General features: G+C 39.5%; 1 long non-coding RNA gene across 1 annotated transcript; it reads left to right on the top strand.

The window, feature by feature from the left end:
- Nucleotides 1-1,308: 1,308 nt before the first annotated feature.
- Nucleotides 1,309-25,793, top strand: LOC139828229 (uncharacterized). Its single transcript, XR_011739604.1, has 7 exons — nucleotides 1,309-1,473; nucleotides 6,161-6,311; nucleotides 7,115-7,434; nucleotides 7,761-7,910; nucleotides 17,171-17,420; nucleotides 24,527-24,797; nucleotides 25,692-25,793. It is a non-coding gene; the product is annotated as an uncharacterized lncRNA (long non-coding RNA).

Here is a 25,793-nt window from a genome sequence, read left to right as displayed (position 1 = left end):
ACCCAGAGGTAGGACTACTTGCGTCACATCCCTCCCAGAAATGTGCAGTTGAACAGATTTTCCCCTTTCTGTTCTAGAGCTGTTCCTCTTCTCTCCCACTGGCTTTCCTGCTCCATCTTTCATCTAGGTTGCTAAACGTAGATGAAAGTAGTTCTCAGTTGAGCTGGATACTCTTTTTAATCCAGGGTCCAACATTTTAATTCTTGCTTCTCTGTTTTTATTTAGGTAATGAGAAAAGAGGTGGGGGTCTGTTGTGAAGTGACAAAAGATTCAAGACACAAAGTACCTCAAATTTAAGCACATCTGGGAAGCCTTTTTTTAAAAAATAGGAGAGTAAAAAATCAAGAAGAAAAAAATCAGACTTAAGGTTCATGCTCTTATTTTTCCCACATTAGACCTTGCTCTTTTGATGGGCGGGGTGGGGGGAGGTTTGTTACATCTAGCATGCAGAGTGACAGTCCTGTAGCAAAGCGATTCAATGCTGGAGAGTTTGCAGGCAGAACTGAATAGCACAAAGGTTTTCAGAAACTTTTTTTTCCTTTTTTTTTTTTTTTTTCCTCCACAGCAACGATTTCTAGCCATTCATCATAAAGCACTAAAAATCAAAGAGCAATATTCACGAGCCTCCTAGTACAGTATGTTAAACCCTGATAACTGTCAGGAAGAGGCTGTCTGAAAGGGAAGAGCCAGGTAGCAGCACAGAAAACAAAAAACATGTTGGGAGAAAAAATGTACTGAAGAATAAAAGGAGAGAAAATGTGCTAAACAAAGGGGGCCAAGCAGTACTCCTGTGTTGTGTTTGTCATGCTGCCATTTTGTTAACAAGAGAGATATATTACACCAGCGTAAAATGTTGTGAGTTCTGGAGTCATGTCTGTTTTCACAGAACCCCGGAGTGACCATGTACGCCAGTGGTAGATACTGTTCTTACAAATTGCTCTACTGGATCCAGAAATATGTTAGTTTGAATTTATTCAACTAATGTTTTATGCGAACATCTTTCAGCCTAGGGCTTGCCTATGAACAGTTTGCTGTAAAGATTTGATATTCAGAATATGAGCTGTTTTCAGTAGATGCATAGGAAGTTCAGAATATGTCTCTCTTCTCTGTCTGGAATATTGTAAGTCTTGGCAATGGATTTTGATACGCACTCTCTCACTCGTAAAATCAAAACTCCTGTTCAATGGAGATTCTGTTGTATTCTTTTAACACTGTCCTTTGGTGAGAAGCTGTCCTAGTACAGATTTAGAATATTTTTCAACAGTAAGCAGGAAGCATGCAAATTTTTTTTTTCCTGTTTGAGTGAATATTTGTAAGTTATCTTCTGCAGAATACTCCTGACTCCAACCTTGGAACTGTTGAGGCTGGATGGCTGGTAGCACATGAAAAAGAACAAAGTTTTTCCCCATAAACCTCCCAAAAGAGTGCATCTCTGATCTGCTTGATGGACTCCCGTGATGTCTCCATGTAGAGGTAAGGCTTCCTATGCTTTTCCTTTTCTCTGTCCAATCCAACCTGGAGCTATTTCCAGCCATTTTCAGTTTTTCAAGGGAATATAATGAAAATGCATGCATGCGAGAAGAACAGAGCTATCTTGACGTACACAAAATAAAAAATGACCATATGACAGTGCTTTGATAGTGAGCAGAGATTTCTGTGATAAATAAAAATGGAACCCATCATTATAGATAGTAAAAGCTACTGGGTTTTTTAGATGGCCTGTGGCCACCAAAACTACTGAGCAATGAAAATTTGGTATCTAGAAATGCTTTCAGCTTTATTCCTCTCTCTGTAAATAAAAGTCTGTTAGGATATCCTCAATGTACCAGTATTAGTCATGGGAGTTGCTGTAATGATGAGGAGTTGTAGCCATTCCAGAAATCTTGCTTTCCCTCTCATAGATAACTTTCAGAAAATTTGCAAGAATAAGCCAGTTTTGATACCCTCTTGTTAGTCTAGATTCTTGCTACTCTCTAAGAGTCTGCGAACAGCATTGCTTAGTGGGAATGTTTTTGCTTGATGCCTGTTTGGATGCTTAGCTTCTTCCATGTCTCTAGTCATTGCATGTGTCAGTGTCTACCTGGTGAAAAGTTCCTTTCCAACCTAGGATCATTTTATTTCTTAAGCCAGCTAGTAGGAATTATCCTCTGCTTTTCTGGGAAATAGTATTGCTTTAAAACAAGCTCATCATCCACTAATCCATTTTCAAACCCTATTAGGCAATCTGGGTTAAGTAGAGTATAACAGAGTTATCCTGCTGGATTGATTGTGTAGAGTTAGATCTTTTACATGTGGGGAGCCCAAGACCCCAGGGTCTAATAGTAATATTGCCTTCTCCATGAATAATTTATTGAATTTGTAAAGACTCTGTTCTATTACAAAATGTAGATTGGAGAGTGGGCTGTATTTTTTTTTTTCTAATGTTCTGCAAAACTTTTGCAGCCAAACCTGGAACGTGACCAAACAGATATTGGGAATGAAACTTATAACGTTTGTTTAAATCTGAAGTAAACAGGGTTTAGCTTTTCCATGGCTTTGTTCTCCAGCAGCTTCATGTAATGATCATTTATTCAGAAGCAGTCAAGCTCCTGTTCTTTTACAAAGTTATCCAGTGCTCACTTAGATTTCGCTGGTACCAGGCCTTTGTTTGAATCCCAGTTCTGGTTTGGTGTCAGATCTCGTACTCAAACCTTGCCAAACCATTTTCCCCAGGGCCTCCTGTGTGTACAGTTACTTGTAATTGTATGTGCTTATTGTAGCTGTCGAAGAATACCTACTGCTCTTGTTTCTAAGTAAGAAAAATTCAGTTCTTGTACATACAGAAGGTGTTTGAAAAACCATTCTGTGAATCTATTTTATTTTTCTATTGTGATAAAAAAATGTAAGAAAAAGAGCAAATAAAATAGGACAAATGTTACATGTAAACACTGAAGGTATGTATATTGCTCTAGTGTTGACAAAGTCAATACACACAAACCTCAAGCAAGCCTGTCTGTCCTCTGAAGAAGCAAATGTTCTACTCTCAGTAATTCTAAGCGGAACAGGATTGTAATGCACCGTGATCAGGAAAAACAAGGGGCAGAATTCAGCTCAGAAGAGCAGTGTTTTTTCCACTCACACTAGTAATCATGTGAATAAGAATGAATACTCATTTGTTTTCTGTTTCCTCTCTATCTAAAAGAGGTGCAACTGCATGAATCAAAGGAAGAAAAGAACACTTCAATTCCTGTATTTATGGTGTTTTAAACAACACAGAAAATACATCGTTATTCTTTATGCTCTCTGGCTTGTCTTTCCCTCTTTCTAGGGGTTTGAAAATTGTAGAATGAATACAAGGATCCTGTTCTTTGTCTCCTACCATGCTTCCTGTCTGCAGCCTTTTCTCCAAGGCACCTCCAGTAGGTGTTTCTACAGCTCTCACTCTCACAGATTGATCCTGGTGGTGTGAATAGCTAGATGGCAAATGCATTTCCCCTTCTGCCTTCAGATGTCCCAAAACCTTAAGAAATGAAGAGAAGGAAAGAGTCTGTGTTGCTTGACCAGGGCCTCTTCCTTGTCTCATGTTATTTTTTTAATCTTCAGTCTATTGGTTATTCTGGAGTGGATCTCTCTGCCAATCTTTCTCACTGGGTCACTTGTCTTTATGAAGTTAAATCCTGTATGAAAGCAGGAGTCTCAACTTAATTCTTGTGCTTCCTGCACAACTTGGCAAGAGGGTATTCTTGGATGGCCTTTCTGCCTGGATTTACCCAAAAACTCCCTTCTTGCCTCTGATACTGCTTATTTTATTTCTGCCAGATCCCACTATGGACCAGTATAGAAATTTTAAGCAGGTGCAGATATGCTGACTGGTGTCAGATACACGACCTCCTAAATTTTCTAACTCCTGGTGGTGTATCCTAACCATGTCACAAAGAAGCATTGACTTTGTGATTTAAATTTAGGTTTCCAGTTCTGCGCTCTGAATAAGACAACTGCTTCATGTGAGTTGGGGTATGTGAAAAGAAACAAGATTTGTTCCTCAAAAATGCTTTTCTTATATCCCGTTTTAAAATATCATCCACAAGTACCTTGTAACAACATGAGTAATGTTAGTGAGTATATGAAACAGCTTTGCCTTTATCAGACAGAAATTGCAGTGACTCATGGAGCAAAAGAGAATTCCAAGATAACAATGAGTTATCATATTCTCAAATCTCAACATCTTTCTCCTCTAATGACAAATTTCTTTGTTTTAAGAATTTATTTTAAAATTTAATTGCAGACTTTATACATCATAATATGTGTGAGTATCCCATCCATGAGTAATATTACAGCCACTTTAGCTGTAGCTTACTTCCATTTACACTTCTTTTTCTGTCTCTTCCTGGTAGCATTTCTTATTCATCTTATTCCTTCTCTGTTTTGTTCTCAATAGATGCAAGTGGTTTTTACTTAGGTTTTGCAATATACATGACATGATAAACACTCAGCATTGTTTCTAGGACTGTGTGTTTTGAGGTTCTGGGCTTTTCTCTTTTGAACGAGTAGAGGGATTATTTCCTCAGTTAAATAGTAACTTAAAAGTATTTTCTTAAACTCACCAGAACAAGCCCATGAACAAATTATGAATCTCATGCTTGGTCAAGGGCACTCTTAGTGTGAATTGTTGTACGAACATAACAATGGCTGAGATATCCATGAAACAAGTTTAATATAATTAGGTCATTTACCCAGGAGATTGCTGGCACAGAGTATCTTTGATTCAGTTAACTGGTAAATTGTTAGCATCAGGATCAAAGACCTGCACAGTGCAAATATTGACCTATTACAATGCTAAAATTAAAAGATGATATAATCATGACTAAGGCCAGAGATAGTTCTTCATCCAGGGCAGGATGTCAGGAGGGGGCAGGAGCTGTCTCATGAATGCAAGATATAACTGAGTGTAATTCAAAGAAAGTTTAGCTCCTGTTGCAGGTGCAAGGCACCACTGATGAACTAACTTTGTGTCTTGCCTCTGGAGAAGGCAGGTTGCATCAAATCAATCTACACTTGTCCTACAGTGAAGATGTAGACCTTGAGTCCTAAACTCAGCAGGATCTAGGAGCCAATATCACTCAAATATTTGACTTGGGGAAAAAGTATCCTTATTTATTGCCATTTAAAATAAATATTTAATAATTAACTTAGGCAGTAGGAAACAGGCAAATATTAAAATACCATCTTTCCTCCCGCTTTTCCCAGGCTCCATTTCACTCCAGGTTCTTCTACACCCACATTGAATGGTGCAGCAGGGATGGAGGTTGTGATCAGTCCAGTCCAGTTCTTCTCTGCTGTTCCTTCTTCTTTGCACCTTTCCTTTGCTCCGGAGTGGGCTCTCCAGGGGCTGCAGTCCCGTCAGGAGTGTCCGTTTGCTCCAGCATGGGTTCCTCCATGGGCTGCACTGGCATCTGCTCTGCCATGGAGCATCTCCTCTCCTTGGCGTTCCCTCTGGTGTTTCTCTTGCCATTCCCTTCTCTCCATCTGGCATTTTCTGCACTGTCTTTAACTCCAGTTTTCTGGGGGTGCCCCACATGTGGCTGTGGGGATTGGACATGGCTGCAGTGGGTTGGTTGGACAGCAGGGCCACCAGCATGTGGGCCCAGGCTGGGGAGCGGGTCTTTTCACAGTTCATTTGTGAATAGCAAGCTTTGGTTTCTTCGAAAGAGCCCCCAGCAAGCCAAATATAAAGTCCTACTAGCTTTTTCTTTTCCAAAGGAGGACTGAGTTTCCTGCTGTAAGAACTGTTTCAGCAGAGGCAGGTAGCTCATGATAAATTTAACTGTAATCTGTTAAATATATGCTAATGCTTTACTTTCAATGTATGAGCATTCATGCCTCTTACCCATTGGTGCTAATTATCTAACATGTATTACCATAAAGCTGGGATTGCATGAGGGATGTTAGTGCTTCCTGAACTTCATTTCAGACAACTTTCTAGCTTATTCATCAGTAGGTAATTTTATAGCTCCTGGACACGGCTCACACAGAGTAACGCAGCTCCTTCAGTTTTCTCTGCAAAAATGACGAGATGCAGACCAGCCGGTCCCCCACAGCTCACTCTGGTGAAATGATATTCCCATCACAACTCCCGCTGTAATCAGTTCTACTAATCTTGCTCTCTCTTCTTCCCACATAGATTCTCCAGATCATTACACAGGTTAGCCCTCCCCCGCCTACCCTCCAGTCGCAGGATTCAAATTCACGAGCCTCAAATTACGCTGAGAATAAATGGAGATAAACAGCAAACCCAAGGAGACAAATAAGACGAACACCTTGAAGAAGAACCAGTAAGCGAAATAGGATGTGACAGGCTCAGGAAGATGAGAGGGAATGATTTCCTGGAATGCAGCAGCAATTTTGTGCCAGCAGCGATGCGCCGGCTGTACTTGACCTTCAGTAACCTTTATCCTCATCTCTTACTGCTGCTCCTGCAGCTTCTCAGCCTGGTTCTCCTCCTTCACTGCTGCTCTTGTGGTTTCCATGGTCAGGTAGCTTATCTAACTGGTACAGACACTGTGTTTTCTGAAATCGGGCTCTTCCTGTGAAGGTACCGCAATCCGTGCATTTCCCTACATCTGCGGGCTCTGCTCTGTGGTGGCGTGCAGAGGGAAGCCCTCTGCGTATTTTCTCGACAGTTTTGACCTGACATTGTCACACATGGAAATTAATGTCCAACATTAACAGAACAATCTCTCAGGGAAAACCACTCAGAGCTTTTTTTGAGACCTTCAAGAGGGGTGCTATTTGTTGGATTTGACTGGGAATTTTCTGGCAAAATGGGTTTTTCCCTTGAAGGTGTCAGTTCCTCAAAATTAAAGCAGTTAATAGGAATGAATAAACGCCAATAACTTCTTGAAAGATGCTTCCTGGGGTTTAAGCATTCTGATTTGACAGGTCCGAAGTGAGACAGAAATCACTTGTCAAGTTTGAAATATCTGATGAATAGAATTACAAAACATGTCTTTTAAAAACTGAGATAAAAATGAAATCTTTTGAAATTATCGAAGTGGGGAGTTTCTACTGACATGATTTGGTTTTTTTGGTGTGCATGACTTTTGTGTCTTTTTTTCCCTTTTTTTTTTTTTTCCAGTTTTGCCTCTGTCTCAGATCAGAGTGGACATTGGGAGAAATCTTGAAAATATTGACAGGACATGGTTTTTGGCAATTACCGCCACCCTGGTGTTGTTCTTCCTCATTTGAAAGGAAATACTCAAAAGCAAAGGATTTACCATGTTATATGAGGCTATTGTCAAACACAGCCTGTTAGCAGAGAGCACCAGCTTTGGAAAGAAGTAAATGTCCCCAGATATTTTAAGAAAAAAGGCTGCTTTTGTGTTTGAGCCGTACATCAGGATATCAGTTCCTTTTGGCAATGCGTAGAGGCCAATGGCAATAACATCAAATATCTCTGTGAGTACTTCATTACACATTTGATTTGGTATAGTACATCTAATCCTCTTCCTGAAATACCACTGTAACTGTGTTGTTTGGTCTCAGTATGTTCTTGTGTACTCTCATGCAGTGTAATAGCAAAACACTTAATGTTACTAAGAGCAATGTCTCTGTGAATGCATCTTTGTGTATGAAGTATTCCCCTCTGTCTCTTCTCAACCTGTTGGGAAAAGAGTTTGATTATTTTATAGAATTTTGCTATGTTTGAAGAAATTATTGAGGGATGTTCAGCTGGGAAGATGAGGTTTGCACTGAAGTTTGTGAGTTTATTTTTGTCTCTTCAGGGAAGAAGGTTTGTAGTCCACATCCAGCTACTGCAAAAGTCATCTCCTTCTCTCAGGAGCATTTTGCCTGTTTGCTGGCAGATTCACTGTTTGGAGGAACACGGCTGTCACGGGAGGTCGTGATCAGAGAAGAGGAAGGAGATCTCACAGGTAGGTGGGTCCAAGTCCTGCAGTGCACTTTGAATTTCAGGATGGTGACCTTGAACTCGTCTCTGCTCTGCGGGGAGCCCACACGGGAAGCCAGACCGCTGGGGTGAAGTGTTTGCTGTGACCTGCCTTGCTGGTCAGATGAACTGTTAGGTATAGCAACACTCGGTATTTTTTTCAGTATATATAACTTCACTCCTAGATCTGCACCTAAGTGATGTAAATGCCACACAGTTTACGATTTCATCAGACCCGTTCATTTACCGAAGGTATTTTGTTGCTTTTTTTCCTGATTTCTTTTACCTTCACTTAAGTACAAGAAATCTTTATATGGCCTATAATAGATAAATTTCCTACAGCTGGTGCAAAATAGTTTATTTATATAGAATAAGTCCAAAATTATCTTTTTAATCATCTTAGAGTAATATAGTCCATTAAATCTATGTGCTAGGGAGGTGTAATATTAGGAGTATACCAATGGTTGTTTCTCTTAAAATGAAATGATTTTAGAAATATGAATGGTGTGAGACTTTTTTTCCCCTGGTTTTGTTGCGGAGCTCCAGTTGATGCTCTCAATCCATAAAGTATTCTTTGTTGTTTTGAGTTGAGTTGAAATCGTGTTTCAGTGATCTAGTTAGCTCCATGACTCCTACCAAAGGTCACCAGAAACCTGCAGCCTCATGATGCAAAGTACTGATCTGATACAAGCTCATTCTGCTGGTTCTGCTTAGTTCAAGCATCACTGACAGGTTTCCTTTACATTGGGAAGTTTTAGGCTAGAACAGATACTATCTTTTCTTGTGCAGCTGATGTTAGCTCAAAAATGTGTCACCAACTCTGTATTGCAGGCTTTGAAAGCTGCATGAAAAGTTATGTACCTGCCTCAGTCTGGCTTGAATTTTTTCCGCTGGCGTGTATAGTAGAGCAATGTTGTGATATTGATGACCATGGATGGAACCACAGCCTAGGTACTCTTAAGAGACTCACCTGTTGTGATTTTGTGGCTTGCCTTACATTATCAGTTTTCCTTAAAGCTTCAGCCACGGCATTGATAAGAGTATGTCCAAATTCAGCTTGTGCTTAAAAATCATAAAGTAGTGTGTTTACCCACAGAGCCATGGGCTTAGATTGAGAAGAAATATTCCTAATCCTCAGAAGGAGGATAAAAAGTCAAAGCTCCCTTGCATGGTATCTTGTGATATTTTAACCACATCCTGAAGTTTGGATGCCTGGCTTGTGATTTTTTGAATTCCTGAGACTGGAGGTAGTGGGATAGACAGTGAACGGGAATCAACACTAACTGGCGAAGTCACACAGAAACCTACCAGTGTCACACTGTCACTGATGCCAAATAAATTGTCTAAAACATTTTCATAGGGAGTCAGTAACTAATTATTTTGCATTCAGGTATGTTGCTGTAGAATACAAGACCTCAACTTTAATATTTAAAAAACCCCAAAACTGTTGCAGAGAGCTCTCCAACAGCAGAGACATTATTTGCAGTATTCTTTGCGTAGAATATATGTATATTGTCTTCACCTACTGTGGCATATCTTCTGCCATGCTTGTTACGTGGCTCTAGACTCCCATTAACTGAATCCCTGGTGGAAAGCCGTTTCCCTACATTATATTGTAATGCTCTTGTTAATGATAAATTGATGAAGAGCTGCTTTTTTAGATTAGGTGAGTGGTCCTTTGATAATGGGGTTGGAATCAGGCCAGAGGTTTTATACTACTTTGCCTGGAGGGTGAGAACCAACTAAAATATTCCTTTCTTGTGTTCTGCTAGAAAATGAGACAGTCAAAGAATTTCAGCTTTTAATTTTAAGAGAGCAGTTCAACAGTAGTTTACATGGTGGGTATTTTTAGTCTTTGTCTTTATCTTGCCCCGTATTTCTAATAAATTATTAAAGATAGGTACTTCTCATGTAATTAGAGAGCCAACCACCTTTTAAACAAGATCAACTTCTGTACATTTGAATTGACTGGTTTCATTTTCTATGGCAAAAGATCATAAAGAAAATACTTTTGCATGTTTCAAAGTTAAGATCAATTGTTATCCTTTTCCAGTTTCAAATGCACGAGATTAGTACTTCTGCTGTAGCAGAAAACTGCTAGAATATTTATGGGTTTTATTTTTACATAAAAACAGACATTTCCTATTATTTCTTTGGGCAAGAAATGTGCAATGTATTCATACATCCATAGTTGTTTGGTTTGTTGTTGTTGTTTTGTTTTTGTTTTTTTTTTTTTTTTTGCTATTAGTGTTAATATAATTAAAATTAAGTCAAAGTTAAATATATTTTTAAAGTGACACATATTTTAAAAGTTTCTGTTTGTGGCTCTGATGGTCTTTCTCAGCTCCATGCCTTGCCCTTTGGGGAAAAAAACATGGAGTGTGCATGCTCATCTCTTCTGATCATGGTTTGACAAGGTCATGCCTTCGTAGCATTGGGCTGCCTATTATTATCTTGATGTTACTTCAAAATTTAGTGGTATATGGAAGAAAAGAGAGAGGACAGAGGAATTTTACCTAATAGATGCAGGAATCTCTTTGCTTATTGCTGACTGGAGGTGGCTCCATGTTGCTTAATAAAAGATAATGCTTAATGGAGAGACAGGACATTTAAGTGTGAACTTTATTAATGGAGAAGAGAATCATAAGATGTAATTGCAGTAAAGCAGTTTTAGCTTGTGGTGGATTTTGATTCTGTCATGTTCAAATGTAGATGTTCGGTTTAGTCCTCTATGAAAAACAAAGACACAAAGCAAAACAAAAGACCCACCCTAAAAAACAAAACCAAAACCACCAAAAAGTGTCTTATTTCATAAGTAAGAGTTTGACGCTTGTATTAGCCAGACTTCTAGTCACAAGAAAATGTGATTTATTTCCTGTTGAAGAGTTTCTTCAGCCTTTTAGATGAGAACAGACCTAATATCACTGTAGGAGAGCAGACGTCATCTTGCCATAGGAGAGATTCACAAATCCCTTATTTACCTTCCCCTTTCCAACAAGCGTTTGTTGTGGTCATCAGAAGGAAAATTCAGTTCTACATTAGAATTTCTATCCTTCAGCTAGGTCTGTGTTCTGCCACCGGTGCATACCCACGCTAACTCATCGACATTTAGTGTCAAATCTTCTGTACAGACTTCCATTTCCAGATCAGAGGGAACTGCCTGGGATCTGAGCACCACCTGGTATGTGGGAGTTGTGCTCAGGTGTCCCCATGCAAAGACAAATAGTATGTCAGGCTCCAGCCCTAACAGGGAGACAGTCAGTGACAACAGAATTTTGTGGTGGCAGCTCTGTGGAGGGTAGGAATAAAAGGTGGAGGTTTAAGAGCTGTTACATTTCTTTTTCCAAGGGTTCAGAAAATTCTCTGTGGTCAGTAGTGGGGCAGGCTACCTTTTGAGGTCATTGTGTCCCATGTAAAAAGGAGATGAGTTGGTGAAACAGGGATCTGCATGTTTTAATTGTGCCACCTTTGTCCAGTTTGCATCTTTTAGGCAGGCTTTGGGTAGAGCTTTCACCATTTTTTTTTTGTCAAGGACATGCTCTCTGTGTTGCAATCAGGAAGGTAAAAGGCAAAAGATGTGTCTTTAGTCAAAAAAAAAAAATCTTATTTGGAATTCATGAATGTGTGGTGTCTGAATATATAAATGCTTTCTTCACCTGAGAGTTTGCCTTATAGGACAAACATTATCCCCAGTGCCCCCGCCCCTGCAGGGGAAAGGGTGCAGAAATCTAAATATTATGTTTAAAGTGATCCTGGTTGTAAAGAGCTAGAGCCAAAATACCTAATAGACAGCTTTTGTAAGTTGATATTTATTTCAACCTGTGAAAAGAACAGTGGCTGAGTGCTTGTTAAAGGTATATTTTCTTTTAAGTTATATGGAGAGAGATGTCAACTATTTACCATAAATATATTTATACATTTGAATATATAAATGATACTGTTACTTACCTTTAGTAGGTTTCCCACTGACAGGTATGCTCAGAAAACATCTTTCACTAAACCTGAAATGTTGATATAAATATCTGAAGAAAAATACTAATCACAGAATACATTGAACAGACTTACTGATCTTGTATACCTGGAAAAAGATTTTCAAACAGACTTTGTCAGCTCAGCCTTGGCATTCCTTGTCAAACAAAAGCATGCCTAAAGACACATTTCAAAAGCAGACAATGCAGCACTTGCTAACCTGCAGAAAATCGAAAAGGATCAGGGAGGCAGAGAACAAACAGAATAGGTAAGCAATAAGAAATGGAACACAGTTCTAAAGAGCTGTTTCAGAGAGCCAAATATGTTTAAAGAAGCCCACATCAATAATTAAACATCAGTAAGTAAAATTCCAGTATACTTTTTTGCCAGTATTGTTTTAAGATTTGTAATATAGAAATGAAATTATTGATTCAGTATCGGTGAGAAAAGATAACTAGTGTTAGGGGAGGAAGAAGCGGGTGGGGGGAAGAGAATGAGACAGGAGTATTTTTAGCGCAGAGATGCTAGTCTGGAGTGTTAACTTTTCGTAATAGAAAGTCCATACTTCAGTATTCGTCCACTTCAGTCAGCTGAAAATTTGGGTCAGGCAGCTGTTATCTGAATTGACAGCAGCTATCTGATTAAAACTAAAATGCTCTTTAAAAAAAATAGAAAAGAAAAAGAGAGAGGAAAAAAGGCTGTGCTGTGTCACATTCACGCCACTCATGTTGCTTACGTTGTGTCACACTGTACAGTGATTTGATGCTACATAACACAACATGACATGAGTCACAGTTCACTGCTATCCACATTACACTCAGGTAGTTTGGCATAGCTCTAACTTTTGCTTTACTCTCATTTCCTATTCAGTGCACTCCACTTAGACTGGTTGCTTAATGCAGACAATTGCTATACACTCAAAACTAGAGTTCCCTACCCAAATACATTTTTCATTGGACATTAAAGTGGAAACTTCAGTGGATATCTTTTGCACATCCATATGCAGCTCCTTTGCTCAACATAGGAAGGGCATTAATGACAACTTACACCTGAAAGGGAGGAGTTAAGGGGAATTTCCCACAGGAAATACAGCTGGTGTCTGTTGCAATGACTTTCTTATTTGGAGAAATACTGTCTAAATAGAAAATAACTTGATTTTTTTTCTGCCACCAGAGACATTCCCAAACCAAAACCTCAGATTAATGTCCCAGTGTCCCCTTCAATTTCAGTTTGAATTGAATACTTTTCTGTTTCAGAAGGATGTGAAATTTAATTCCAGATCTGAATTTATAAGCAGTCTGCAACAGGCTGAACCAAAACTCCGCATCTCCAAATGCTGAAGACATGGGCAATTCAACATCTTTTCAGAGCTTTGCACTTTGGGTCTGGTTGTCTTAATGGAATTCATTGTTTCCCAAAAATAGTAGTCGCTCGCCTCAGACAACAAGTATCAGCCCTGGAGCACAGTTAAATTGCACTATTGCTTCCTGTAATGAACTATTGCCAGCCTGTCACAGCATCTTGTACATCTCACCTTTGTTCTTAACACAAGTAGAGAGGAGCACAGATTACTAGGCAGCTTTGATGAATTTCTTTCATTTTTATTGACAGCATCCTGAAGTTCTAGATCCACTTAGCACGTCCAAAGAAGTGATAAGTGATTTAGGGTTTCTTGGGGCAAATTGGTTCTATTAACTCTGAGTGCCCAATTTACCAAAAATAACTCATTATCTGTGCATTATGATTCACTAGGGTGCTCTGCTTTTTGGCTAGATCCCAAAAAACCACATTTGTGTACAAATGTTCCTATTATGGGGTGTGAGACTTATTAATGGTGTACCATATGCATCAGGGCATTTTCCTCATTCTCTTTCTAACAAAGCAGTTTTCCTACCACAGATGAGAAGTAACCAGATTTTGAAGGGTTAAACCTATTCTAATGTGATAAAACCTGAGGGACCGCAGCAATCAACCGATCATTCAGTCTCAGCTACTCACTTTCCCCATTCCTGTGGCTACTACTTGAACCTAATATTCCTTCCTCTGTATTTAAGAAGCAAACAAGGGAGCCAGCAGAAAAATTTAGTTATGGACTTGGTTTCTGCTGCTAAGTTTAAGTTTGCTGGAAAACAAAAGTGCTCACTCCCTCTGTTCCCTTTTAGAAAATTCATAAACTGCTCGGGCACCATAGCTTGCTTCTCACTCATTGGTGGACTGCATTCTTCATGACTGAGGAAAAGTGATATCTGATCCTGTGACTTTTATTTTGCTGTGTATTTAAGAGGTATTAGTGTAGTTATCCACAGACCACCTCCCAAAAAGCAACGGGTGATGTAGAAAGTACTGGAGGTTTTTTCTTATTTGTTGATGATAAAGGCAAGGCTGTGATTTCTTACACTATGCTTCTGAATACTGTTGGTACTTCTGCCTGAGAGCAGAGACAGAGCAGTGGGGAAGGTGTCTGCAAGCCCAACTCAAGTGTGCTCTCCATACCCCAAGGTGCAGGCAGGCAAACCCTCTTGTGATCTGCCTAGGGAGGCAGAGAGGCTGTGCCAGTGGGGCAGCTGGGACACTGGCCTTGTACCTGCTCCGCTTCAGGCTTCATGTGTGGCCTTTGGTTGTGTGGGGCCCACCTGCAATAGCACAATGTCGCATAAGTCATTCCCAAGTCCTGCACCTAGATTTATTGTCCCTTATCATTTACCAGCCCCGCTGTGCAACCATTCTTCCTGCTGCAGAATGGGGGGCAAACCCTTCCCACTTGCTCTTCAATATTTCTAATGCTGTGTGTCAAAAGGCTTTTACTTCTGCTTCTTAACTCAGTAACTGCAGTTTTACCTCCATGCTTTGCCTTCCCTATTCTCTAAGCACTTTGGCTATTAATTGAGTTTTCTAGTGTACTAAGCTGAAGTTTTTCACCACATAAATGATTCATCCAAATAAAGTGAAGTTATTGAGCAAAAGTTAAATTGGGCTTTAATTTGCCTCAGGTCTCTTTTGAGCCATCTCCTTGGTTGCTCCTTATTGTGGAAATGGTTCCCTCTTTGAACGTGATTTTCTTTAAAACACTATTTGCAAGCAAATGAAAGGGAACAAATGTCGTTGTTTGGGCATCCTGACAGCTGGTGCCAGGTCCAGGAGATATGTCTTCTGAGGAAGTTAGTTTTATCCAGGAATGTCCCTTCTGGCTGTATTCAGGTCTGATGGATAAAGGGAAACATAGGAAGAGTCTGAGAGAACAACTGTGGCAAAATCCTGGTTCCTTCATTTTCTCCAGTAGCCCTACTTCAGCCCTATGGGCAAAGGGATGGATGATGTCTCTTCCATTTTGCAGATAATTGTGCTTTTAATGCTTTTGTTACTGGCCTGCCAAAAAGGCAGGTGTCCTTTAGCCTGTCCTCTAAATCCTAGTTAAACCTGTATGTGAAGACCCTCGGGGTACAAGTATAACATGTACTATAAAATGAGATGCAATATCAATAGGAAAATAGTTACAGGTGTAGGGATCAGTCACATCCTAATTTTGACAGCCTTGTGTGAGCAAAGGCTGTTTCAGTATCGTGAGGCAGCTGCTTCTCATGGTGTGGCATGTCATTAGAGATTCACACACACAGACTGATGCTTCAATACCCTGTCACCTTTGCTTGAAAAATAAGGTCATATTATATGCAAGATAATATGTATTCATCACTTAATGTTTTATACAATTAAAATATTTAGCTAAGTAACAGTGTGTTGGAGTGGGTGTGTTTGTGTATGTGTGGGTATAAATAAGTATAAATAAACAAGTATTAGTGGTGCAATAGCACTGAATAATTTATCCAGACCAAATAAATTATTTTCAGCGTCTTAGTCTTGAAAAATTCAAACTGAATTTCTCGAGTTCATTTACAATATCCTTTTTTAATAGGCATATTGCAGTAGTAGTAGCTCTGGTGTGTCAGGGTATCATAGACAGCTCAAGGATAAAATGGCTGAAGACCTTGCCCATTTCCCCCACTTAGGTTAGCTAATGAAAGATCAAACTTCTGCCTGCGAAATATGCTTCTTTTCTAGTAAATTGGGTTTGTGTAGGTCTTAATTTCGGATGGAAGTGGTACAAATGTTTAAGAACAAACTAATACAGAGCATGGAAGATTGGTGAATACTAATAAACCCCCCGAGTCTCAGAGGCCAAGTCAAAATGCAGGATGGACTGACCAGAGACAAACTGACATGAGAACCACAGCAATATAAAATGACTCAGAATGTCACTGCACAGCAAGATTTGCCCAAAACACTGCAGTAGCACCAGAGCACAGTTAAATGGTTGCAGTATACGTAGTTTGCCTGTGCAGTGCCACTATAATCAGTGATTCCCATCAGGGTATAGTAACCCTTTGATTTTGATTCACCCCTTTGCTTCAGTGCTTGCCTTGGGCCGCACCAGATCCATCTGGCTACCTGTCTTGCTTTTGCCACCCCTGTCATAAGGACTCCTGCCAACTGCTTGTCTCTCAACATGCTGCATTTACTGCCCCTGAAAGCAGTGCCTTCTGCTAGTCGGGGAGGGAGAGCACTGAGGAGCAGTGAACTGGCAGATTGACAAATAAGCTGAGACTGACCCAGGGCTGGCACCCTCCAGAACTCGCTTATATTTTTGTGTTGGGCATGATCATCTCTAAGTGTGGCCCTGATTCCAGCTGTCATTTTAGGTCAGATGCATAATATCAGTTTACAGAACAAGTGTAGTTAAAGGACCCTCATCCATCATAGACAGATGGAGGAAAAAAAACTACAAACAAACAAACAAAGTATCAGCAATGCTTGGGACATACTGCAACTCTCTGGTGCTCCTTCAACACAGGCAGCTGCGCAATGGCACTGATTAAGGCAGTAACCTACACTACAACAGTCATCTGTGAAAATGCGGTGTGCTGGAGAAATTAATCTGAATACCTTGTCAGCACAAAGAGAAATAATCTTCACTGATACAATTTGCTGTATATTTGCAAGATTAATAACAGAACCCAAAGTAACTGTACTGAAAGGCAAAACATCACACTGAGCAAACCTTCCATACAGGCTGAGAGCCTTCTCTTTATCAAGAATTAATGCTGATCTTATAAACAAGATGTCCTTTCTGTGAGGAGCGTGGTGCTAGACAAGGCAAGAACTAAGTCATTTGTTCCTTGTTAACGTCACCCTAAGATAGTTTGAAATTACTCTCTCAACAAAAGAAATAAAAAATATTTTTCTTCCTCCATATATCTTTCATCCAATTTTTGTTTTTTGTAGAACTTCCCCAGAGCAGTGGACTAATGCTGAACAGGTCTGTGCTGCACTGGCAAGAGGAAATGGATGTTACAGCTTCTCCGCTTGGACCAGCCCCTCTCCTTCCCACCTCTTTTGACAGTCACTGGCCACATACTGCTGGAGTGCTCTTCAAATGTATCCTGCCCCACTCGTTTGGCAAATGCTGTGCTTACGCTCCAATATACCCTGAGACAGCTTCCGCAGGACCTTTTGTGAATGAGGATACAGGGGGGTGAGATAACTCACTTCGTCTCTCCTGTGCAGCATGGATTCTCATTAGGGAACTGGATGGAAGCTTTCGTCTGTGGCTGCACGTTTCCTTTGTATGGGCTTGTGTCTTCTTCAGTTGTCTGTGTGTCTGGGTCTCTCAGGCTAGAATTGGGTGGTGGTTACTTATCTCATTCCTTATGACTGCACTTCTTGTCATATTTTGTCAATAGTGAACAGTTAAATCCTGAGAAAATAAGACAGTTTTGAAAGACAGTAATTACATATTTGTTCTAAGGCTCATAAGGATTGGTTTCTGCCCTTGGGTTTTGCACAAGAGGTTTTAGGCCATTCTCCTGCTGTCTTTTCTTTTCCCTAGAAAGCTATTTCAATGCCTGCAGCTCTGCTACAGTCAGGTAGTAATTAGAATATATTGTCAAATCTTTTAGCTTTTTTTTTTTTATTGTTGTGTCACACAGCTCACCTGCCAACTTGTTTCTTGTTAATTCAACTCTTCTCATCTGCCTCTGTTTCTACACTTACTTGTGGGGAGATGAGGTGACTGGGATTGAATAGGAGATAGCAGCGGTAGTTGAAGCAAGATGAAAATGAATGATATTTTCAAATCCTAAGCAGGGCTGCAGAGGCTAATAATTACATTAAAAAGGCCCTCTGCAGGTAGGTGCAAATAGGCTAGTCTAAACAAGTGCCACTATTTTAATGTGGGCTGTTCAAGACGATGTCATTACCTGACTAGACTGCCACCTTTCACCTCCAGCCATTGTGCGCTGTTAGATCTCACTAACAGGGAGAGTGAGGAACTTGTTTGCAGGGGATTTGTTGTCTCACGCTCAGAGGCAGCTGAGAGACTTGCCAAATGACAGGAAGACGCTTACATTCACAAGGTGTGATTGCCTAAGTGTTTGACTGTGTCTAATTAGTTTGCCTTTGCTGGTTGGTAGCTCCACAGTCAGAAGCAGATTGACTCTGCAGGCTTTAAGCAAAGAGGTCTGATTGGTGTTGTTATCATTTGTTTATTTAACCCTCCCACTAGCCATGAAATATTCCCTGCAGTATAGCCTCTTCCTCTTCTTTAAAAAAGACATTTTTATGGCATATATTATGATGAATAATATTTTCTCCCATCATCTCTCCACAACTTCTAGGTATATTGTTATTAGATTTCTTTTAAATGTCTTGAGAACAGGCATTACTCTTAACATTTTCAGCTTTGAAATATGAACAATATCTGATTACCTTTAGAAGCAGATGATGTTACCTTATTTTTATCATACATAACAGAGATTCTGACTGCCTCTGTGTGTGAGTACCTGTTTGGCCAAGCTTCTCTGGGAATAAAGAATCAAGACGCTAATCCTTTTTCCCTTAGCAAGTGATCCCTATAATGAGAAGAGACCAAAATAAATTAAAAACAGGCCTTGAAAATCCTTATAATAGGTAGCTCACATTTAAAATCAAGAAGGTTCTCTGAGTATGGATGAACACAAAAGCACCTTTCTTTCTCAGTGCTGCTTGGCTATAGTTCAGGGTTGTCATTCTACTGTGCTGGTCCTAGGGAATTCCACGTCCTATGATTTTCAGATTTATGGGGCATGAGATGCAATTCTCAGGGAAAAAAAAGTTCCAAAAGGTGATTCTGAGAGGAGAAGTGAGTTTTTTCTCTGTAGGTGAATTCCTTTGCCTTCTTTCAGCAGCTTCTGGGTCTGGAAGGGTTTGGTGTTTTTGTTAGATGTTCCTCCCAGGGATACCACATCCTGATCTGAAAGAGGAAAAAAAAGTCCATATCGAGAGTCTCTGGGGTTGCCCTGGTTGACTTTGGCAAACATCTGTTCTGTTTTGTTGCTTTGGATGTTACCACTTTGAGATGTGCAAAACTCAAAGATACCAAAGTACGTGTCCTTGTTTGAAGGGCAGCTTGCATTTCTGGCTATTCTGCTTCTTCCTTGCTGAATTCTGTTCAGGCTCCATAGTGAGGATTTCCACACTGCCTGGGAACTTGCTTTATTTTTGAGCACCATATTTTTTTTTCTTTTGACTGTCGAATAGGCTGGCTCCTTCAGCATTTCCTAAAGAAAACCTGATTGATCCTCAGAACTGTGTCAAATTATAGAAGCAGTCCAAAATATATAACTGAAAGAAGAAGTCATTATCCTATCAGTGAGTGAATCATCAGATTAAATATGCCTATCTAGATACATCTTTCTCTACTCCATCACTCTTAAATGTTCCAAATACTCTTAAGCCCCTCTTAGCATCTCATTATATGATGCAAATTTTGTAAACAACTGACATTATTATATCCATAGCCATTATTCTGAATCAATTAAAACACAAAAGAGCACAGAATAAGATCTGTAGACCCCGTTTCAGGGCAGCTCTTCTTTGGCTTATGCAGCCCTTTTCTCTTGGGGAGCATGAGATGCAAAAGGAAGCTGCATCTCTGGCATATGATGTGTGGGTTTGATTCAGCTGAGAGATGTGTCATCTCATCTCTAGCCAGGTACTCTCAATTGGCTGATGATCTCAGCATATCCAAACAAACAGTATGTTGCATAAAATGCCAGATAACTTATTTTTCCCCTAATATTAGGGATAATTTACTTAAGAAAACTAAGAACAGTCGTAAATCTTCATTTTAATCAGACAGTTAAAGATTTTCTTTTCCTGTAAGTTGGACAAGTCCTCTTTCTTAACCAGCCCTTCCCTCAGACCTCTGCCTGCTCCAGCCATCCTTAAAAACTTCTGAGATTCAGGACTACTTTGCAGCATAGGGACCAGTTTTCATTTGTGGTTCAGGACCCCTCCTGAGCTTGTGTGATTTGGGGCAGGAGGGTGCAGGAAAGAAGCACTGTCCTCAGTTTTGCTGTCACCACGGAATGGCTTTCAGCTGGCTCATTCTGTGAAATAGAAATCATGAAGTTGCCCCTTGAATTCCCATGTGATAACACAGCGTGTTGCTATGTACCACCGGGCCAGACTTGACTAAACTTGTATAATTGTAGTACCATGTAGCTTATTCTAAGTCTTGAAAGATTTCTCAACAGTGGAGAGACTAAGATCTCTAAACCACTATTATAAAGTAGCAGCAGAAGAAAATATAACCTATCAAGTTACCAGATTAAAAATAAAACAAACCAATATTTTCTAGAGCTTTTACTAATTGTCACTTCTCTGCAATGTTACACAACTCCCATGTGCAAATGGACTTACTAGCAAGTTTCTGTGTATATACCAGAGCCCTGGCTCTACTAAACCCCCTTATCTTAGCTTCACTAATTTGCCATGTCAAATTAGTGTGATGAAACAAATTCTAATTACACTGAAAGATCACTTAGAGCATTAGCACTGCTGCTGTGGTCTGTTCTTGTGCTGTCTTATTTGCATACTAATCCAATGTGTCTAGGTAGATGACAAAATGAAATGTCTTATAACATGTTTATGAGTTTTTCCTGGGAAGGTGCTGACACAGCCTTGACAGATGCTCCCATAGGCAGAAAGCTGGAAGGAGGAAATATGAACCACATTGCTCAACCTAAGGGAGGATGTTATTTTTCTCCTTTGACTTCCCAGGTTGTTTGTTTGATCCACTGGGAAAACAGAAATCATTTTTTCATTTTAAAGATAAGCCACATAATGACATCAAGAATCAAAAAAATATAATCATGACCCCTGTTTGTTATTTAGGTTTATAGCAGCAAAATGCCAAAAACATAGGAAAAAGTACAATTTAGAAGGTAGAATTAAATTCTTGAGCAGAATTCTTAATGGTAGGAGTTACAGAATAAGAGCATGCGCTAATGTGCTTGTAACTTTCTCCTGTCTCAGTATGTTCAATGAGTTTTAAGTAAGTCATTGTTTTCTTCCTGACTGAAAATACTGATTCATAAGTATGTCTGGCTGCAGAATCAGTCTGCATCTAGCTGCTCTAAATGTGTATTTACTCACTGAGGGGGAAAGAAAAAAAAAAAACCAAAACTCAAAACCATTGCAAAATTTAGACTTATAATATGGAACAACCTCAAACCCATGACTCTGAGAATTTCATTTCCTGCTGGCATTCCAACTTCTATTCCATTGGAAACACAAAGCCAATGTTAATAGGTTTCGCTTCACATTTTAAAGCCATGGGATTGAGATACAAAATCCTGAAAAGAAGGGAAAGGCAATGTCTTACCATTTGTGGGTGGGCCTGCTAAAATAATTTTCCCACTTGTCTTCGCATGTGAATGATTTCTTGCCCTTTTTGATCACACTACCGTGCACGGGCCTTGTCTGGAGATTTTCACGGGAGTTAGCAGGGCTACTCCTTGCTTCGTTCCTAATCGTAATGGGCAAATTCGTAGAGAATCTTGGCTTAGATGAGATCCTCAGCATCTTGTTACAGTGGAAACCAATGGCAATCCTTGTTCCACCAAGGTTCGTGGCAGAACTCTGTGTGGTTCAAATGCAGCCAGGTTTAGTGTGGAGTACAGGTAAATTGGGTGGAGATTGCTGCATATCTTGGTCACCCTGGAAAGTATTTGGAATGAAATGAGCTGATCAGGAGGTAAAAATGTTTGATGTTGTGGGTAGGTGTATATTTACTTAGCATACTGTACACAGTCCATAGCATGCATGCGTAATAACCTAGGCCTATAGCTTTTCCCATATGAATGCTTGTTGGAATAGAATAGGCAAGAGTTGCTTATATTTGTACCTGCAGAGAAACCATTATTTATTTGTGTGTAAGCATGTTACATAACATACACAGAAAAAGAAACACTTCACAGTAGAAAAGTCACACCATTTATTACAATTCAATTAAAAAATAGCACAGAAATATTCATCCATCAGAAAAATAACCCAGTGCCACAGTGTACTGGTAGAAGAAGGGCACTTTTACTATGATAATGCTGTAGAGAACCTTGGTCATAGGTGAAGAGTTGAGTCAGCAGATAACTGAGAATTTTTGATGTGATTATGTAGTAGATGTACAGGAGATGACCTGTGTATTGGATCATACGCTGGCAAACTGGGACACATAAAATAGAAATTGTATTATATTTTCATTCTAGTTTTTCAAATTTTTTCATGAAATGCTAATTTTGCTACAGATCCATTATTTATGAAGCTGAAAGGCTTTTTTTCCCCCCTCAGTGCTGGAGGGATTTTACATGTGTAAGCCCCATTTAGTGTTAATGGCAGATATCAGTATACAAGCTCCATTCACTGGGAAGAAAATAGTCTAGCACACCTAATTAACTAATACTGTGTCACTTGCATAGATAATATTTCCTGTATGCTGGGGTTTAGTATTCTGTTTAAAAGCACAATCCAGCAAAGAGTCCAAGATTGTATATCTACCTGAAATATTCCATGGGAAAATTGCCTTTATTGTTTAAATGTAGATTGTTCATTTACTTTATTTAAGAACAGCATAGCTTGTGGTTCAAGAGCTTAGACCTAGTTGTTACATTTTCACAGCAAAGCAGCAGGTCAGACATGGCTCCCTATTGCTCTACAGGCAAGGTCTGGCATTCATACCTGGGCTTTCAGTAAGTGAGAAGGTTCAGCCCCTCAATGGACCAGCATCAGAATCTCTCCATTGCCCTCACTGAGCACTGAAAATGGCTTTATGTCCTAATTGCTACTCTGAAGACTATAAAAATCCACCTGTTTTCATGAAAAGTATGGCTCTTAATGCCAGAATCTTCTAAATTAGCAATATATCTTAACAGAGAAAGAGCTGGCTTCAAACACAGCGGCAAAAGACAGTTCAGTTGTGGAACCAGGAGAACATTTGACTTCCCTTTGCCCAGACTTTACTCTTTGCAGAACATTTCAACAGGGGCTGTGGACTTTCTTTATTAAGGGTAGAGAAGATTATGCAATAGCTACTGAGGTGTGAAAGTGGGTAGATGAGTATCTCATTTTCACCCATAAAGTGGATGAGGAAGACAAAAAGAAGTGCAAGGTTTTAAAGTTTGTTACATTAGAAATATAATGTGCTTATTTCCAAGGCACTAAGTGTCCCAGGATGCTAAATATGGGCTTGTATAAGAAGAGAAAATTGAAATATTTTTGAACTTTGCCTGAAGTTTGGGCTGTTACAAAACTTCTTGGCTCAGTCCTCTCTCTCAATAGATTTACAATATCAGAGTTATGCTGTAATTGGTACCACACTGACACATAATGTAAAGTGTTACCTACATTTAAAACTTGAAAATAGTATTTGAATTCCATATTCACAGGTAATAAGAGTTCATCTTCATGGTGGGGAAAATGAGTTTCAGAATGACAGCTCCTAACCTGTTTTTTTTTTTTTCTTTTCAGTTCATACAATTTTCTCAAAATGGGCATTATTCCGCAGTCCTTATTCAGGCAAAATCCTCCCTGACGTTGTGAATATCAACACAATGATAACCATTGAGAAAGGCTTATCATTATGAATATATGTTCGTCTTTTATTCTCCACGTTTCCAGTGCAAGCTTTATCAAAAAATGGTGCTGTAGTCCACACTAATACCAACAGCATTATGATGTATCTGTAGTTCCATGTAAAACATTTAATTTAAAAATAGCAATAGTTGGCGTTTTGACCTTCGCCTTCCCAAGGATTTCAGAGCACTTCCCAAAAGATAATTTATTAATACTCACAAGAGCAAATATCTGTCAAGGCAAGTATATCTGGACAAGAACCTAAGCCCCTTTGGAGAGCTCTGCCATAGTACCATTGAGCTTTTGCCTGAGAAAAAACCTACACATTCCAATTTATTTGAATTTACAACGAAAAGCGCCACAACCACCTGAAAAAACAGGCCTTTATTTTGGCCAGCTCTTCTCTTTACTGTTAGGTCATGTTATTCTCTTCATTCAGATCTTCTGACAATCTGGCAATAAGGTTGACAGTTGAGTCCAAATTTGCTTATTCTGTGGCATTTGTGACAATCCCTGTGTGAGTTCTGCTCTTTTAATAAACAGATTTCCACATGCTCCTAGCCTGGCGGTCTCTATGGTGGGGGGGGTCTGTTTAAAACTGGAGAAAGCTCCCAGCAGAGGAGTGGGCAGTGCCTGCAGTGAAGCTTGGCAAGAGAACCACATGAATTCCCTCATGGTTTATTCTTTCCTTAGAAACAAGCATCAAAAGATGATGGACCACAATCTGATGTCTGTGGACAGAAAGGGGGAAACATAGCTCTGATCATCCTCGTGCTAGAGAGGTGGGAAAGCATCAGCTTAGTTTGCATCTTCAGAGAGTACATTGCTTCAGAAGATGTGAAAAGGTGGCTGTTGGGGGACAACAGAGATGAAAACTTTTCTTCCCTTCCCCTTGAGAGTTACCAGTCTGGGCAGCTGGCAAGCAGCTGAGCTGTGTCCCTCCACAATTAGCCCATCAGGCATGGTAAGTATCTGACAATCTCACCTTCTTCTTCATTGCATGAGTAATTAATGAACAAATGGCTTTTTTGCAAAGTAATTCGAAGCTCCAGTATAATCACTTTGATGAGATTAAGATCCTGTTTGACATTTTAATAAGAATAAAACAGACATTTGCTTGCTAGGATATGATCAGGAAATAGTGTGGTTGCATATAAATCAATACATAATATAAGTTACTCTTTAGAAACTTCAGAAAATGTTACTTATATTTGAAATACTACATACTTTGTCTTTTATCTGTCTTTGGCAGTTAAATTGCAAGAATTTCTATCTCTTTGTATGAGTTGAAGAAAGACAAGAAGGTAAAAAGCCATGCACAGAGCTAAGATTCACAGAAAGCCTCTCAGAGGAACTCTCACTAAAGGCACTGGCTGTCTATGTTACTGCTGTGGCAGCTTTGTCTCACGTGTTAAGAACCAAATGAAACGTCATCAACTAACCAGGAAAATGTATACTGTTCCTTTTGAGTGATGCAATTAAGACTACCATCACATAGCAAATGATTACATCTTTTTCATGGACTGTATTGGTGACAAAGATCAGTTAGATGTAGCTGGGAAATAATGCTTTAATTAAGTTTTCGTTAACTAGAACTTTGACATTTAGCGTCAAAATGGCGTTTTAAAAAATTGCATAGAGTTATTTTTGTGATTGTTTGGCCTCTGTCATTCTCGGATTCGATGCTTACCTATCTCCTACCAGTGAACACTGGCTGATGACAAGTAAGGGTCTGGGCTGCAAATTTGTAAAGTGTTCAGCTTAGAAATGCTTGCTTCAGTTAAAAAATGTTGCATGTATGATGAGGAGGTGCCACCATAAATTTGCTGCTTGTTCTTACACACATATTATTTTCTAGGAGTTCTAATAATGTGAGTCTTTGGACTTTCCTTGCTATTTATGGATGCAAAAGTAACTAGAAGACTGCCAAAAAGCACTGAAAAGCCTGTGTCCATATCTA

The sequence above is a fragment of the Patagioenas fasciata genome, chromosome 6, assembly GCF_037038585.1.
Source record: "Patagioenas fasciata isolate bPatFas1 chromosome 6, bPatFas1.hap1, whole genome shotgun sequence".
Taxonomy (NCBI): domain Eukaryota; kingdom Metazoa; phylum Chordata; class Aves; order Columbiformes; family Columbidae; genus Patagioenas; species Patagioenas fasciata.
The sequence above is the reverse complement of the archived record's forward strand: the minus strand, read 5'-3'. Positions and strand labels throughout refer to the sequence as shown.